This window comes from Callithrix jacchus, chromosome 4 (genome assembly GCF_049354715.1).
Source record: "Callithrix jacchus isolate 240 chromosome 4, calJac240_pri, whole genome shotgun sequence".
NCBI classification, from domain to species: domain Eukaryota; kingdom Metazoa; phylum Chordata; class Mammalia; order Primates; family Cebidae; genus Callithrix; species Callithrix jacchus.
The window spans coordinates 149714774-149727678 of record NC_133505.1 but is presented as its reverse complement, the minus strand read 5'-3'; the positions used below and the strand labels follow the sequence as shown (position 1 = coordinate 149727678).

General features: G+C 37.2%; 1 protein-coding gene across 9 annotated transcripts in view; it reads left to right on the top strand.

The window, feature by feature from the left end:
* Positions 1-12905, top strand: part of HIVEP2 (HIVEP zinc finger 2) — a 193722-nt gene that overhangs the window by 30331 nt on the left and 150486 nt on the right. The gene's annotated exons all lie outside the window — the stretch shown is intronic.

Sequence of the window (12905 nt, the reverse complement as noted above, 5' to 3'; positions counted from 1 at the left end):
CTGGGATCCTCTTACTCTAGTCTCTCCCCGAGTCTTCACATAGTATTCTCCATTTGTGTCATATTGGATAAGGGACCCACCCTAACTAATGACATCTGCATGGACCCTATTTCCAAACAGGGCCACATTCTGAGGTCCTGGAGTCAGAACTTCAATGTATCTTTTTGAGGGGGCCACAATTCCACATGTAACTAGGATCCAAGCAGATTTCCCTCTTGTGTAAGGTTCTCCAGAGGAGGCAGTGACAATCAAGACACAGTTCCCATTCCTACACAATATTTTAGTATTATTGTGTCCAGTGAGGTTCAAATCAAGTGTTTATGATAACTGAGATAAATGCTAAGGGGTAGGAATAGAAAGAATATTAAATGGGCAAGAAAGAGTGAGGAAAAACAGTTCTTAGAGATGTAATTTGAATTCAGCTTTAAAAGAAGGGGCTCAGGATTTAAATGTTTGGAAGGTTGAAGTAGAAACTCTGGTAACTCCTCATTACCAGAGAAGAAAACCTGCATAAAGTTTTGATCTGAAAAGTGTCCACAGCCTTCAAAAAGTAGGAATCTGCTCTTCGTCACTTAGCATCAAAGAACCATGTACTTGCTGGTTTTCCTTTATATAGAAAGAATATTAGATATTTGTGTTTGATGCAGATCCTTTTGGCATGAGTAAGGCTGGGTTGTGCATTCATAGCTTAGTCAACAATTATTTATTATGTACCACCTACTGTGTGCTGAGGGCTGGGGACACATCAGATTTTGAATAGTCATTTAACCTCTCCCTGCAACACTTCTGCATCAGCCATCATTTTAATACACAGCTTATGAGTAAAGATGTGTTGTCTCTTATGACTGTGCCCATTTTCAGAATCATAAATGTAATAGTAACTAACAATTACTGAGCAGCTTACCCAAGGCCAAGTATTCTAAATATTTGACCTAAATTAACTAATTTAATCTTTATCAATACTTTATAAAGTAGGCTCCACATTTCATGGACTCTAAGGTATCATCAGTTGTAAGATGGCATTTGATGTACCTCTAAGAAAGGAAAACAAAGATTCCAGTTTTTTGAAAGTTGCCATCCACAGCAAGACACATTCTGATTTCAGAAATGCTAAAATATGGGGAAAAGCATATATGTCTTAGAATTGGTAGACCACTATGAAGGCACCAAGGGTCAGTTGCTTGCCCAAGGTTACCTGTGGATATGCAATGGAGCTCAGATTCTGTTTCAAGAGGCCTGTGCCAGAGCCCATCCCCAGTACTATGACTGCAATCTCTGAGCACATCTCAGGCACATTTTTTTTAATGTACAGAGAGCCTGATAATGTTCCAGGGCGCTGACCTGGCTGAGTTTTGGGGTACACTGTGGTGGGAGAGACATGTGCAAACATGCAACCTGCTGCTGGTGATCTGGCTGATCACCCCTGATCACAGGGGCTTTGCTGGGCCAGTCTTTGGGTTTGCTACGTTTTATCGATCTGGAATGTTGACAATGAAGAAATGCCACAATGATGAGCCATGAGATGGGGTGAAGGTGAGGATGGGGCAAGAGTGGGTGACTTTTCTTGTGGAAAACCATGCATTTAGGTGCTGTTCTAAGTTTCACTTCCTCTGAAGGCCACACTCAGCAGTCCCTGCAGTTGACTGTGCTCTCTCTGATCATCCTCAGTTGTGATTTCACCGTGTTGCTTGGTTTCATTTCCTGTGTTTTACCTTTCCTCTGGTCTATGGTGGTCCTGTAGGTACCTCTTTCTTCCAAGGCTTGTGGGAAAGCGCCCAGAAGCTTAAGTAAGTATGGCAATTAGATACTTAGTTAAGTATGGCATTAAAGTTGGCAAAAGAAAGCAGTGAATGGTGAAGTACCAGTATGATAACTCTTCAATCATTTTTAATATTTTCTTCCTTCATGGGGACAGCCAATGTGTCCTGATCCATGGGTTTTCCCCCTCAAACAGGTATCTTGAAAATATCAGGTATTGTTCATACTTCAGATACTTCAAAACTATCCAAATGATAGCATGAAGGAAATTTATGTCTTTTGTGGTTCAGCAGTCACTGTCAGAGTGAAAGTAGAAGTTCTCATTAATATCCCAAGGCTCGAGTTTTTGAAGATGTTGTAACAGCATGAGTAAGAATTGAATTGGTAAGACTTTTTGACAGTCTCATCCTCAGCTAAGCAGTTCAGTTCCCGTTGGTCACCGTGGGTGCTGGTTTTGTCTCCCTGCTGTGATAAGGGGCCATCCTCTGTGTACTGGCTGATGACTGTCTCAGTCTTCTCTCCTGTAAATTGGGGATAATAATACCTCCAATACAACCCAGCATTTTTCTGATTTATGCCTGCCAAGTACATTTTCATACCCACTTCTAAAATCATTTGATTTTTTTCTCCTTATAAATGTGCAGCACAAGCAATAATTCCGTCTAAGCATCTGCCTCGTAGAAATCATCACAAAACCTTACCACTCTTTAAACTCACAGTCCCCAACCTTTTTGACACCAGGGATCAGTTTCATGGAGGACAATTTTTCTATGGTGTGGGGATGGTGGATGGTTTTAGGATGAAACTGCTCCACCTCAGATAATCAGACATTAGATTCTTATAATGTCTTAGGTCCCTCACATGCACGGTTCACAGACGAGTTCTTGCTCCTATGAGAATCTAATGCTGCCACAGATCTGATAGGAGGCAGAGTTCAGGCAATAATGCTCCCTTGCCCATTCACCTCCTGCTGCGCGACCTGGTTCCTAACAGGCCATGGACCATTACTGGTAACTGAACATGACCTGCTGGTCTTGAGAAGCTGACTATAGAGGAAATAGATGTGCATGTCGCTATCAAGCCAGGATGAAAACACGAGATGAGTGGTGTGATGAGCAGAAGGGGGAAGGGATTTCTGAGAAGAAAGATATGAATTCTACCTTAGTGGGAGGGACAAACGTTTGGTCACTGTTGTTAGCATGTGTTTGGAACTAGATGTAAATAACAGTGGTCGTATATACTGGGGTCTGAAGTTGTCTTTTGCTGGAGCAGTGCTCTCCAATTGAACTACATTGGCCAATATGGTAGCCACTAACCACAAGTGGCTTTGGGGCACTCGAAATGTGGCAGTGCAACTGAGGAACTAAATTTTAAATTTTTTTTTTTTTTTTTTTTTTTTGAGACGGAGTTTTGCTCTTGTTACCCAGGCTGGAGTGCAATGGCGCAATCTCGGCTCACTGCAACCTCCACCTCCTGGGTTCAGGCAATTCTCCTGCCTCAGCAGCCTGAGTAGCTGGGATTACAGGCACACACCACCATGCCCAGCTAATTTTTGTATTTTTAGTAGAGAGAGGGTTTCACCATGTTGACCAGGATGGTCTCAATCTCTTGACCTCATGATCCACCCGCCTCGGCCTCCCAAAGTGCCGGGATTACAGGTTAAATTTTATTTAATGTTAATTTTATATTTACATCTAAGCAGCCACATATGGCTAGTGCCTACCATATTGCACAGCCAAAGGAAACCTGCTGTCACTAACCCATTATGGAGATTTCAAATAATTATCTTGATCACAAATCAAATCACAAAGTCAGAGACTTTCATTGGCTTTTACTTTTCAGTATAATTAGCCCTAAGTACTAGCACTGAAACATCCATTAGACACTAAAATACAGTAAGTAATTCATTAATTATGAAACAACGAGTGGTCAGTTACATTAGTCAGTGATGCCCTTGACACACACACTCACGCATACATCTACCTGCATGCACACAGACACACAAACACTCACACACACTTACCCTGCTTGTTTCCTGAATTGGACAGAGGGAGAAGTATATTTTGGAATGGCTTGTTGTTTTGAAGGACAGAGAGTGAGTTAATGGTCCTTCTCCTAGAAGCAGTGTCAGGCTGAGCGGAGTCCCTGATGGAAGGAAAGGATCAGCTCTGCCCTACAATAAGAACTCTGTGAAAAAAGTTCTCAGGTGATTCTTAGTCTCCTCATCTGTAAACTGGGGATAACAATACCTCCTCTGTCTGATCCAAAAGATAATATGTTTGTAAAAGCTTCTTTTTAGGGACACTTAGCCAAACCAATATCTCATCTTTTCAATAAATGTGCAAGACATTTCTCTTTCTGTGTTGACTATGGTACCAAGAGATATGATTATACGTATTTTCTCCTTGATCTTAAGTGCACGGTGTCAATCATCACACCTTTTTGGAGACCCACTTGAAAACTGCCATGATTGAATTCTGCCCCAAATTTGTTTTAGAATTTTTCTTTTCTGAATCCCAACTGTACTCTGCTCAGTCTTAGGCTCTGCCCCTCTCAGTACATTATCCTCTATCCACTGGACTCCCCTGAAATGTTGCTGCTGCTTATTTTTAAGTCTATTTATGTGTTTGTGCTTTGTCTTCCATATTAAAGTGGAAACTCCCTGGATAGAGATGGCCTTTAAACTTTATTGTCTTGAGCTTTTTAAACTTAATTTTATCCAGTGCATTGCAGAGGATGGCATTCATTAAAGTTTGCAGACTGGTAGTAAAATAGAGGACTTGAGTCTTTAGAGCTCAGACTGACATTTTCATTTTCTTTGGTTATTTAGATTAGGTGATTCAAGCGTTATCATGCACAACGGTCTTTCAAGGAGCCCTAAAAAATTCAGGTCCTCATGGTCTATGTACATGATGCACTAGGTCTCAGGTGAAGCCTAGGGAACCTGAATTTTAAGAGGCAAATTAGGTAATTCTGATGCAGGTGATCTGAGGACTACTCTTTGAGAAACAGTGGTTTATATATTAGTCCATTTCTATGGACAGTACTTAAAGAAGACTTTTCTGGCAGTAGGGATCTTGCTTCTAAGCAGAAGTGTAGGTTGCTTTGTTGTTGTTTTGTTTTGCTTATTTTAGAAGAGAATGAAAGAAGAGCGTGAAATTTTGTGGGTAAAACATTTCTTTAAATTATCTTTTTCAATGGATGGCAGGAACAGTTGGGTAATAGAACTATCCCATCAGAAAGAAATGGATAATGCATAAAATGATTTTATCAAACCACAGTGGTAGAAAATACCTATTCAGCCTTCACTCACAGCTCCTTGGTCCTTATATTAGGCTCAGTTTTAATAGGCTTGATGATCTGATTGGCTAGAGATTAGGAGCAGTATATGGAAGTCAAGTATTGTCACTGGTAAAGGACTGCACATTGGCTACAAATGTAATCACTGACAGCCTGAAAGTGAGGAAGGAAATTGATAAACTATAAAAATCAGCAGCAAGATCTTAAAGATAGAAATGTAGGCCACTTGAGGAAACAAGAGTGAAGGAGTAAGCAAATGTAAGCATCTCATGACTTTAAAAGGTGTTACTCTGTTTTCCCCAATTTAAAGTAGCTATTTGTTGATCTTTCTGCTTAGAATCTAAGTTCTACTAGGGCTCAGACTATGCCTGCCCCATAGGATACTGTTATCTCCAGGACTTAATGTTGCCCTTGACTCATAGAAGAGGCTCCATAAGTATTTTCCTAGTAAATGGAAATAAATGAATGGGTAGGTTTGCTGTGCTGATCTATGTTTATGATGACCCTGAAACATTTCTGATTAAAGAGAGAGACAAATATTTTTTTGCATTTTAGATATATGTAATCTCAAAAAATGTTGGTGTATAAAGGCTTATTAAACATGCTTAATACACATTCATTTTCCAGTGATTTTCTTTCTAACATTGTTGTACTTTCTCCTGCCTAGTTTATATTAAGTTGTCTTAAAATCATGGGATTATTTTTCAGATTATAAATACTCATATATATAGATACTAAAATATTTTGAAACATCTGCCAATATATACTATACCATTGCTTTGTAAACACAGCATCTTAGAATCTTGAGTCTTGAGTCTTGAAAAACATTTAGATAGATTTTTATCTATAGATAGTGGAAATCTGTGTATGCCAATTTGAAGGTATATCTTTCTCTATAGCGAATGCTTTTATAGTTAACTGTCCTTTAATAGATCATAATTATTTCCTTGGATCATGATAGATTTATTAAAATAGATATTTCAGGATGCATACTAATTAAGAAAATGCACGTTATGTGTTAGGCAGACACACAGGCTCTATATAGTAGAGAAAATAATATTTAGCTACCTCTAAAATGATATACCTGCTCTTCAAGTGTTTCAGGTTCGTATTCTTGAAATTTGCCCAATAGTAGACTATTGTTAACCAAAAAAGGAAAGTTATTTTCGATATTCTATAAAACAGGTTAAATTATCCTTAGTTCCTTTGTAGTTTGTTTCAAAAACTGTGTTTTTATTTGGTTGTATAGAATTTGGAATTTATTTTTTTTGTGAGGTGGTATCTTACAGAGGGGAAGAAGAGATGAAAGGAAGTCTTCTGTTTCCGTAGGTACATATTTGGTCTTAGGCAAAATTTTGAAATAGGAAAAAGTGTGTTTTTGTCAGTGACATCCTGATATTTAGCACTCTTCTCAACCCAGTGAAGCTGAAGGTACCAAGTTATCAAAATTTAACCCTAAGTCTTTGATTGCTATAGTCCATTCCAGTCTAAAACACCCCTTAAACTTTTCTAGTTCCTAAGTCATCTGTATTTTCCCACCAGTCAAAAGCCCCAGCCAACAATTATTTGAGTACCTGTTCTGATTTTGGCAATGGGCTAGAAACTGTATAGAAATAAGTGTGAATCCTACACCGTGTTCTCAGAGAGAATGCAATCTAATATTGTTAATGACATGCATGACTAACTCATTATACTGGAAGACAGAATATGCAAAAAAGAGGCATAAACCAGATGAAATGAAAGTTCAGAGAAAAAGGCCAACTGCAGGAACCAGGAAAGGTTTTCTGGAAGATGTGGACCTTGAGTATTGGTTAGCATCTTTACAAACAGAGATCGGTTGGAAGATGGAGATAATGTTACAAGTGAAAGCAGAAACACCACATATGGCTGGCCAAGAGTTGGATTTTGCAAAATCGTGAGTGCACCATTTACGTAGAGTATGATATAAATGGCGGCATGAGTGAAAGTTAGGGGACCGTAAAAGTCAGGGACAGTAAATGTGTAGGTTAAGATTTGAGAATCATCAGTAGGATAACCTGGACCATGTTGTGATGGAACTTGAATGAAAGAGTGGAGTTGTTTTACCCTGTTCATTAGGTTATTGTGCTAAAAGTCCTTTCGGACCTCTCAAACTTTGAGTTTCTTTGATTTTCTGTAAGTCGGTTGTTAAGAGAGAACTGAGGAAGATTTTTGAGTAATGGAGTGTGGCTTGAAATTTCAGAAGATGAATGATTAGTTAGAAATACACGGGGTGAAATGAGTTGAAAAGTTATTAGACTTTAGATGTGTTTAAAGTGGTTCTGCTTCTTTAAGGCTATCAAAGTACAATTGGAGTAATACATCATACCGGTGCTCTAGAGGAGGTCAGAAGAACAGAACTTTCTGGATTGGTCCTGAGCGCAGGTCCTCTTTGTTGAATTGCCTAGTGGACAGCCTGTTGATCACAGCTGTTTGGTTATGGGATTTCACTCCCTTCTTGAGCTCCAGCTCCATGAATCAAGAGCCCCGAAAGGAGGCTTGTTAACAGGCTGCTGAAGTAGGATAGAGGCAAAGTAATGGGTCTCAAATTACAGAGGTGAAAAGGAAATTTATTCATTCATTCATCAAACCTTTATTGAGTACGACTGAGGGTAAGCAATGGTTTTGTGTGCTTTGTGTAAATTCACTTTGCTGCTTTTATTGCTTTGACCCTTTCTCCCCCCAAATTCTCTGAAAAGTTTTAGATTTCTTCACAACAGCTGAGACTCTCTAGGGGTAACAGTAAGACCACTGGTAGTGCTAGAAGGCGACAACCCTGGGGACAGCAGCAGCTGGTTTTATTTTTGGTTTTCGTCAGGTGTTTGTAAGTTGAGAACTGCCTGTATTCAAACAACGTGATTTGGTAGTGTATGCTGAACTCCCATAGAAATAATGAATGTAGTACAATCACAAGGATAAAAATGAACAATCTCTAACATCACTTGCTAGATAGTAAACTTTTTAAGCACTGGGCATGGATTAAATAGCTTAAAGAGTATGGATATGCTATAAACCATTCACAGTTTCATTTCATGTAAGTTGTAGGTCTTGCTTTGGTTAAAGAGATCTGGCCATTGGTGAACTCTCCTGTGGAATAGTCTTTGTTTTATGGTACGTACTGGGTGATGCATTTGGGAGATTTAATTTTGGAGTTAACTAGATTTCTGTAATTTATTTGTTCTTGTCAAGTGTTTAATTTATCACACAAGCAATATTATATCACCATAAAGAAAAGAGGCATAACTATCTCATAGGCTTTTTCAATGTATGAACTTGATTTAAAAAATTTTTCCCTGTATATGCTTTGATCTTTGCCCACATTCATACACTTGAAATAGTTATTTATACAATCCTTACTTTCAAAATCATTTTTATAAACACTTTCATTTTGCCAATTACCATATTCTAATTTTAATGGCTGCATATTTTGGATCTAATTTAATGATCATAGTTTTCTAAAAATCCCCTTATTTCTGAATATTCTTTTTTTTTTCTTTTGGGGTTGTTTTTCAAAGGGTATGAATATTTTTTATTATACATGGTCACTATTTCCAAATTGCTTTCCATTTTTATCATGATTGTGCCAAGGTGAAAATTTTGAATGCATTGTTGTTTTGGTTTGCATTTTAATAATAATGAGATGTTTTTATTAATGACATTTCTTTGTCTGGATTGACCTGGCCTATCTTTTCTAATTTATTTCTTAGCTATTTTTTGAAAAATAAGCTTCTTATTTATTATAAATGTTAATTCTTGTTACTTATCTCTACTTGGTTCTACTGTTTCTCAATGTGATTTAATTTTTGTTTTGTTATTTTATACATTTAATGATTTTAGCTTTATCTTATCTGGATTATCTGTTTCTGATTAGTTTTTCATGAATGCCTTCAAAGTTATTTAAAAGTTACAGTGATAAAGATATTGTGGTTCTCTGATGATGATGATTATTACTATTATTTTGAGACTGAGTCTCCCTCTGTCACCCAGGCTGGAGTGCAGTGGCACCATCTCAGCTTACTGCAACCTCTGCCTCCCAGATTGAAGCAATTTTCCTGCTTCAGCCAACCAAGTAGCTGGGATCACAGGCATGTGCCACCATACCTGGCTAATTTTTATATTTTCAGTAGAGATGGGGTTTTGTCATGTTGGCCAGGCTGGTCTCGAACTCCTGACCTCCAGTGATCCATCCATCTTAGTCTCCCAATCTGCTAGGATTACAGGCATGAGCCACTGCGCCTGGCCCGATTATTATTTTTTATGTTGCTTCTTGGTCTACTGTGAAGTGGCTTGGATTCTTATGGACTTTTATATTCTAAAATCGTGGAATGACCACGGTAAAGGGGAATTAATTATCAGTTAAGAGCCCTTAACATTTAAATGATCTAATATGTCATATAATTTTTTCAGATTAAATGTAGATTTATAGATTGATAGCTTAGAAAGTAAATGAAAACTATATTCAGAAATTTCTGAGTACAGTGAATCTGGCTAGTAAGTTAAGAATTGTGTTTAATCTCAGATTTTAAAAACAAAATACTTATATTTATTAAACACTTGAAAAACATTCTACATTTTATTATGTATTGTTTTTTTCTATGAGCTTTTAAGTATTTATAAAACTACTTTTCAGTGTCTTGATTTTAAAATGTAAGTAATAGTAAATTTTAAAATGTGGTCTCAACTCATTGCTCATTTGCAGAAATCATTTTAGCAGGTCCCCGCATTGATTACCTAAATCATGCCTTGTTCGTTTTCTTCTTCCAAGGCTCAGATTTTATTATGTAAACAGGATGCCCTTTGGAATTTGTAGTGCATTTCAAGATTTTCTTTACATTGATTTAATTGATCTTATAATATATTTTTAAATAACCTAAGTTATCTGGTAGATAGTTTATTGGTAGATGGTTGAGAATATCTTAACTCTGATTTAGAGATGGGAGTTCAATATATCTTCCAGTATTTCATACATTGGAGGAAGAATTCAAAAAAATGAATGAAAGGTTTTTCCTTAGTTTTAAAAGACAAATTATAATATTAAAAATTATGTAAATGGGAAACCAAAATCATCAAAATAGTTAAGAAAATATAATTAAGTTGGTTTTAACAAATTATAAAAGGAGAGGTTTGTTAGGACAAGCTTTTGCTAACGACATATCAGCCTGTGCTATCCCAGGTCAATAGATATGAAAACCACAGTTTACCCAGGGTTACTTAACTGATAAATAATAGTGTGAGATAACAAATGGAAAATACAAGTAAAAAACCTAAGAATGAATGAAAACAAATGGATAATAAACTATTGCAGAGTAATATGGGTTATGGTGTTATGCTTTGAAATATCAGGTTTTTTTTTTAATATCAGTATTGGTAGAAATATTCTCGTGACTTTTCTTTTGAAGGGTAAAAAGGGAAGTTTAGCTCTCTTTTTAATCATGTGGTCAGTTTTATTGAGTTGCCTTATTTTTGTCTAGAAAGAATGAGGACTAACATCCATATGGAATTATGATTTAGACTTGAGTGTACCAGTTGTGTGTGTGCAGTAGTGCTTGGAATGAAATGTCACATTCGTCTCTGATACTGTACCTACTGCATTTTCTCATAGGCCTAATTTTGCCTTTTCAAGTTTGATGTCCTGTTGTTCAACACGAGCAACAGCTTTACAGGGAAATAAGTAACACATTTTTAAAGGCAAGTATATGTGACACTGTAACCTTTTTGCTCTAGCATTGTTTTCAAAATATTAATTACTGAGTTTTCCAGAAATGATTCTTAAAGATAAGTTCATGAAAGAGATGGGTAAATAAGTTTGGGGATGATGAGTGTAACAAGTGGAGAACAAAAGTAGAATGTGTGTCCTCAAATTCATCATTGTAATTTCCCACTTTTTCACTGGAGGAACTTGTCAAATAATTGAAATTCAGACAGGCTGAATTGGGTTTTTAAGTAAAAAATGACTAGAAATTTGGGTTTCACATGGCTGTAAAGTTTTATATTTAGTCTGAAATGAGTGAGCTTGCCGCATCGTGCTCACTTCCTGCCCTGTCCATATTTCTCACCGCGTGGCTGTGTTCCTTCTCCTTGTATATATTGCAAAATATCTGAACACTTCCGGTGGAAAAGGTTTTCAGAGATTTATTTAAAGTATCAAATTGCTTCTAAGATGAATTTTTTAAAAAAAATTTGTTTTGGTGCAAACGTTTACTTTGTTTTGGTGCAATCATTAGCAATAAAGCAACAACGAAATGGATGAGAGAGATGAGTATCATAGACTCTTGAGAAGACGTCCTTGTTGCTAACACTCTTTAAAAAGGAGTCCAGGAGAGCACCAGCATAGTGGTGATTTTGTGTTTCTGTTTTGTTTTGTTAACCTCGATATCAGAATCAGTGTGTGAATTAATGGGAACCACCTGAATCATTTTTTTTCTGCAGTATGGTACTGGGATATATGCATATATAGCACTGGTACATTCATTTACGGGGTAAAGTAGGAATACACAATGTGCATAGTTATAACCTTAATATTTTGTGGATTCTTCAATACATAGGGATCAAAAAAATGATTGTACTCCAAGTACAGAAATCAGGGAATAATTTCAGTAGAATTTTAGCTTAAGAAATATTTACTTACATATTGAGAGTCCATAAAAGTGAAGTCTGACTCTAGGACACTGTGTAAGTGAAGTACTATGTTTATTTCAGAATTTCTTAAATTTACGCTTGCCGGGAAGGTTCCTGGGCTTGCAAGTGATCATTATTGTTGTTACTCACTGACATAGATAAGAGGGGACATGGTGGTTTAAAGTGTACTTTCAATCAACAGGAAGGGCAGATCTATTGAAAATGTTGTGTTCTCTGTCCAGAATACATTTTATTTTCACATCATTGTTAAAGTGTCTCCAGTGAGCATTTACAATATTTATGGGAGTATAGTGCTTATGGTTCAGTTAGCCCAGAGTCCTAAGTTCTGTGCCTGGGTGGTGGCATGTTATATGGCAGTAATTCTGAAATTATTTATGTTAAAGGAGAAAACACCAGAGAAAAGACCTGTTTACTGCTCCTAGTTTTACAACAAGGGAACACTGTTAGGAGTTCCAAAGTAGCTTTAGTAGTTCAGGGTTGAAAGATTTTGTCTCTTCACCCCCTTGTCCCCAACATCCTGTTTCATCACAAATGTTTATCGTTTTACTCATTGGTTCTCCACCGGCCTTGTGGGCTGCTGTGGTTGCTGTCACCCAGCCAAGAGGCTGGGGAATGCCTATCCACAAGCAGCAAGGCGGGGTCTGGCTAGGGTGCTCAGAAGGTCCTGAGCATTATAGTATTAGCATTGTGAGGCCATTGAGATAGGGAGAAAACAAGCCCATTTAAATAACTGCCAGAATGATCAATACAAGCTTCATTGTTTCTAGTCATAGTGAAAATACACACACTGTCTTTAGTAAAGAAAAAACTGAAGTGTACAACATTTGAAGATGTCATGCTGAGGTCTTCCAAAAGCAGCAAAATTGAAGAAAAATTCCTATCTAACCAATATTACTATCTTAACAAGGCTGTTCTGTTTGAGTGGTTGATTAACCATTTTAAAGAATGGTTTGGTTTGCCTGGGAAGTTTATTTGGTATTAATTAACTATTCACTTTAAAAATATTTAATATTACACAAAATACAATATGAAGGCACCATGGCACAGTCTACTTGTTTCAGATGGAACTGACATTTTGGAGGAGTATGGGCCAGGAATTTTGTAGTCTGGGGTTATGTGTTTGGGGGCAGCATACCACAAGGTGAGCTTCCCTTAGAAATCGTGTCACTTCAACATGCCTTATCACTGGT